Here is a 5,926-nt window from a genome sequence, read left to right on the forward strand (position 1 = left end):
ATTGTCTCTAGAACAGGGAGGTGCTCTACAGTGATCATTCATAAACTGATAATTGTTGCACCATACATGTGACAGGCTGTCTTTGCAACTAGGAAGCCTCAATGAACCAAAAACAGGCCCAATACTTGCTGACCTGTGGAGAGTGTTTCCTAGTGGGAAGGGGAGACTGGAGACTGTGACAGTAAATAAGGATGTGTCTGGCTAGAAGTGGGTAAGGGTTGTGGGAAGGTGACCCAGAGTCATAGTGAGTGGACAGGGAGGATGGCTGTCTTCCCAGCATGGTCAGTGTGGGCCTCACTATGGTGACCTTTGGGAAAATATTTGAAAAACATAGATTTCCCACAAGGATGCCCAGGGACGTTCTGCCCAGGCTGGCAACCTCCAGCACAGATTCACTAGGGCAGGAATGTCTGTGTTTGAGATGAGCAAGGAGACCCGTATAACGAGCTGGGAGCAATTAAAATTACATCTCTGTAAACCCACACTTGTAGGCCTCGAGGATATTGGAAGGGTAAGTAAGATGTGGGTTTGACTTTTCTGAGTAACGTGTAGTTACACGATTTTTTTGAATAGAGGCTTACCTGGTGCAACTTCTCTTTAGAAGTTTCAGTCTGGCTGCTCTACAGAATCGAGAGTGAAGGTGAGAGGTGGCAAAATAAATGAAGGAAGCCAGTGCAGATTCCCCTACCTTTGTTGGGGGATGAGCAAGAAAATGATAGGAAGTTACTGATTCTGGATATATTTAGAGGTGGGCTTGACAGCATTTCCTAATGGACTTATCTAGGTTGTGAGAAAGGGAGGTCAAGATGACACCCCACATTTCAGGCTCCACAGTAGACATCTAGAGGGCCTATAATGAGATGGGGAAGACTCTGGAAGTAGCTCACTTGAGCAAATGGCATCCTAAGTATTCAATTTAGGAGAGTTGAAGCTGAGATCTATGAGAAACACAAGTCACTGTGGCGATTGGACAGACAATTCTGGAGCACGGATGAAATGTCTGAGTTAAGAAATAGATTTGGGAGGTGATGTGATGAAAATGGTATTTGAAGTCTTGCGCGTGGAGGAGTCTCACGGGGAGTGACAACTAAGGAGGAGAAAGGAGTCCAGGAGACTGGACCCCAGACCCCTCAGTTATGAGCGACCTGAGCAGACACCCCAGAGCCAACTGCACAGTCTGACCCCACATGGAGAAGACATGGAGACCAGGGAGCCCCCACTTCAGTGAGCACAGGAGTCGCCTGAACACTCATGAAGACTCAGGTCTAGAACAGAGCCTGAGGGTCTATTACTTGGCCCCTCCCCTCACCCTGGGGATGGAGAATTTGGGGCTGATGCTCAGGAAGAGGTACTTTTATGCCTTGAAGCAGGAACAAATAACTCCATCTCTGGAGTCCAGGGTTTCATCTAAAGACACTGAGGGAACCTGTGTATTTTAGGGACCCACCTAGCTCCCAGCTGTTATGATCTGGACAACTGGCTCTGCCCTGAGGCCTGAGTCCATATTCACTCACTAGGGAGGAAATTTGAGGTGCCTAACCTCTTATTGGACCTAGGCACCCCCTTGTGTGCAGATCCCTGTCCTCCTGCTGCGACCCAGGGAGCCCTGGGGAGGGCCTGGCTGAGCAGGAGAAAGGGCAGCTCTGGTCGCCTGTGCTCAGCCCTGTGGCCACACGGGGGCGCTGCGCGCTGCTCCGGATTCTGGCAGAGCCGCCAGGTCGGGGCGGGGGCTGAGGTGGGCAGAGTTGGGGGTCCTGGAGGGCGGCGTCCTGGGGCTGAGGTGCTCTGTGAGGAGTCAGAGAAGCAGGACTCAGAGGAGAGGAGACTCCGGATACTTCCCTGTGTGTGAGTTTTCCATGCTTTCTCCCCAGAACCCCTCTCTCCCATCCCTTGACAATATGGGGAACTCTGGAAATATCACTTTTCCTTCTACAGCTCATTAGTTTGTTGTAGGCTGTTTTTTAAAATAACAAAAATAAATACTGTTAGATTTATATGAAAGTTGCAAAGGTAGTGCAGAGTTTCTGTATATCCCATGTGGTTTCCATATTTTTAACATCCTACACAACTACAGTGCATTTGTCCAGCTAATGAAGCAATATTGATACATCATTACTTCACTCCATACTTTATTTGGATTTTGTTAGTTTTTTCTAATGTCCTTTTTGTTTCAGGATTCCATCCAGGACACCACTTGCAGTCCCAATCATGTTACAAATACAAGAGACTGCAGAAGCAGCCCCACACACACACATTCGGTGTTGGGGGTTCAGCATTTTTGAATCCTCAGCAATTCTGATTCCAGGGTTAGAGATTTCTGCCCCCACCATACTGATCTTCCAGGAGTCTTTTCTGGGCCTCTGAAGGTGGAGGCCTTCCAGCAGCCATCCTTAGACAGGAAAAGTTTGGAGGTTTTGCAGGTAGCCAAGTGACTGAAACTGTTGCTGGTTTTATGCTGTTATAGGGTGGCAGAGAAGGTGGAGACCCTGCAGGCGGAGACCCTGAGCAGGCCTGAGTGTGGGCATTTGTTGGGTTGTTGAGAAGCTGCAGCTGTGGTTTTGAGTGTTACTTGTTTGGTGTTGTGCTGGGGCATCTCGGCAACTCTGGGAGTGTCTCCTGTTGTGTTTTCTGTTGTCTTTGTGAGTTGGAACCCAACCTAAAGTCTGGCTGTCGCATGCTCCAGGTCTGCAGTGATGGGAATATGCCACCTTTAGAGTTTTTGTGTTTAGAACTTTAAAACCACTGGACACTGCTTCAGATGAGGTAAATGGCCTTTGTGGCCTCAGTAACTCTTTGTTTTTCCTTGGTTTGCTAAATAAATCCCATCATTGTTGTTCTCTGAACCTGAGTAGTCTTGCAATTGTGTGCATGGGTGAAGAACTTAGACAGTGACCAATAAACTATTTGGGCAGTGCCCTTGGCCTGTTTTAGTGCTCCTCACTGCCACTAATAATGGAAGTATCATAAGTACTTCCATACGTGCAGAGTTGTTTGTTTTCAAATATTATTTTTCAAATTAGTTGAGTAAATATCTAGGACAGTGATCATGGGGTTGTATGATAAGTCTATGTTTAGGTCTAAAAGAAATTGTCAGATATATTCCATTATGGTCATGCCATTTTATTTTATTTCATTGATTTATTTTTGTGTAGGACTGGGGTGTAGGTCAGAGGTTCAGGGAGTAAGAGGATTCACCAGAGACAGGAGCAGAGCAGGGGATCTACTAAAATACAGTACTAGTGTGAGAGGAGAGGTCTGCTGCGCCATGTGGGTCAGCTCCCTGGCCGGGGATGGAACTACTGTGGTGATGATAGCGTTGCAGCCACCAGGGAGATCCTGTGGTTGTGTCATTTTATATCTTGCCAGCAGGTACTATTTCTCCACATCCTGGTATTACATGTTTTCATAATTTTTACATTCTAATAGGTGTGCAATGGTTTATCTTTTTTTATTTGTATTTCCCTAATGACTTATGACATGGAGCATCACTCCTATTGTTTTTTGCCACCTGTATCTCTTTGTTAGTGAAGTATCTGTTGAGGTCTTTTGTCTATTTTTAAATTACGTTATTTCTTTGATTACTGTTGAGTTGTCTGTTCTTTTGTAAAATCTACATACAAGAACTTGATCAGATACATGATTTATAAATCTTTTCTCCTATTCTGTGTCTTGAACTTTTGTGCTGATATGACAGTATACAAAAGTGACTAGATACAAGTATAGATATACTTTTCTGGGAAGAAACATGATAGATTGCCAACTGGTGTTGAGCAGATGACCTGGCCAATTGGGGTGTTAGTGGGATGGGTATTAATTAGTTATTTATGTAAGCTCTTACGTGTTATTTAAGTTTTCTTCTATGTGCATGAAATGATACTTTTAAAACTAAATCATACTAAAATCCTTTCAATGTGTAAACACTGCACAGATTATGTCCAAATCATGTGTTAAGACAAGAGTGGTACGGTTTACAAGTGATGAACATGTATCATACTCTCTCAGAGTCCATGGCTTAGGTTCACTCTTGGTGTTGTCCTGTTTATGGGTGTCAGGCAAATGTTTAATGACATGTGTCCATCATTATAATATCATGTAGCCTATTTTCACTGCCTTAAATGTCTTCTGTGCTCCAAGGAAAAAAAAGTAAATTAAGCCAACAGAAGCACATCAAACAAAAAAGCTTCTACAGGGGCTGAGCCAAGGGGCCGCCGGCCGGCGCCGCCCAGAGGGACTTGCGGGTGGGGTTTCCCCGCAGCTCCCCGGGCCCGGGGTGTAGGCCGAGTCCAGGGGCTGCCCGGTCCCGCCCTCCCGCCCGCCGCCAGGCCCCAGACGGCTGCTTCCTCCCGCCCGCAGGCCCCTCAGCCGAGGGCGAGGGCGCGCCCGCCCAGTCCGTGTCCGAGAAGGAACCCGAAATGCCGGACCCGAAAGAGGAAAGTGAGGACGAGGAGGACGAGGAGGAGGTAGAAAAAGAAAAGTCTCATTGTGGAAGGCAAGAGGGAAAAGAAGAAAGTAGAAAGGCTGACAATGCAAGCCTCTTCTTCACAAAGAGAGCCATTTACAGTTGCACAAGGAAAGGGGCAAAAACTGTGAAATTGAAAGGATACATTCTTTCTCAGTAAAAAGAAAACAGATGAACTTAGAAATCTGCATAAACGGCTTTACAGCAGACCGGGCACAGTGTCCTCCTTAAAGAAGAATGTGGGTCGGGTCAGTGGCTTTCCATTTGAAAAGGGAAGTATCCAATGTAAAAAGAAGGAAGAGATGTTGAAAAAATTTAGAAATTCCGTGTTAAAGAGCATCTGCGAAGTTCTTGATTTGGAGCGATCAGGTGTAAATAGTGAATTGGTGAAGAGGATCTTGAATTTCTGAATGCATCCAAAGCCTTCTGGCAAACCATTACCAACATCTAAAAAAACTTCTAGCAAAAGCAACAAAAAGGAACGGAACAGTTGTGGAATGGCAAAGAAACTAAACGAACCAAATGTCCTGAAATTCTGTCGGATGAATCTAGCAGTGATGAAGATGAAAAGAAAACCAAGATAGAGTCTTCAGATGATGAAGATAAAGAAAGTGAAGAGGAGCCACCAAAAAAGACATCTAAAAGGGGAAACCTAAACAGAAAGCCACTCTGAAAAGTAAAAGATCTGTAAAAAGTGCTAATGTAAAGAAGGCGGATAGCAGCACCACCAAGAAGAATCAAAACTGTTCCAAAAAAGAAAGTGAATCTGAGGATAGTTCAGATGATGAACCTTTAATTAAAAAATTGAAGAAACCTCCTACAGATGAAGAGTTGAAAGAAACGGTGAAGAAATTACTGTCCAACACTAACTTGGAGGAAGTCACAATGAAGCAGGTTTGCAAAGAGGTTTATGAAAATTATCCTGCTTATGATTTAACTGAAAGAAAAGATTTCATAAAAACAACTGTTAAAGAGCTAATTTCTTGAGAGAGAGGACAGATGACTTGTTCCATGGATTTAAGGATCTGATTTATACCATTATACCAGCAGAGAATGTATTTCCTTTTTTTAAATCCTTGCAAGCATTGTATTGGTTGAGCTCACTGCGGACCTTTTTATCTTGACTGTTATGTAATTTGAGTTTGCCTTTTAAAATTGCATTTCTATGCAGTTTTTAGTTTAAAATTTTGCATGGCAGTAATTGTTCCTTACTTTTTTTTTTTTTTGATAGGAAAGAACTTTAATACAATTAGGGTGCAATGGAGCAGAGGAGGGAAAGAATATACTTAAAATAGTTTCCAATTAAACACCCAATGTTACCCATCTCCCCAAGGGTAAGTGCCCAGGCAAACAAGGTTGGCCCAAAACGGGGCCACTGAGGCCCAAAAGCTGCAACAAGTCTAAGGCACCTTCTGGTGAGGAACTGCAGGATGGGGGCGGAGGGGTCAGGCAAGTCTGAGTACACAT

General features: G+C 44.5%; 1 pseudogene; it reads left to right on the forward strand.

The window, feature by feature from the left end:
- The first annotated feature begins 406 nt into the window (after window positions 1–406).
- Window positions 407–5,577, forward strand: LOC119251122 (protein DEK-like; annotated as a pseudogene).
- The last annotated feature ends 349 nt before the right edge of the window (window positions 5,578–5,926 follow it).

Source organism: Talpa occidentalis, unplaced genomic scaffold (assembly GCF_014898055.3).
Source record: "Talpa occidentalis isolate TD23 unplaced genomic scaffold, MPIMG_talOcc4v2.1 talOcc4.2, whole genome shotgun sequence".
Lineage (NCBI taxonomy): Eukaryota > Metazoa > Chordata > Mammalia > Eulipotyphla > Talpidae > Talpa > Talpa occidentalis.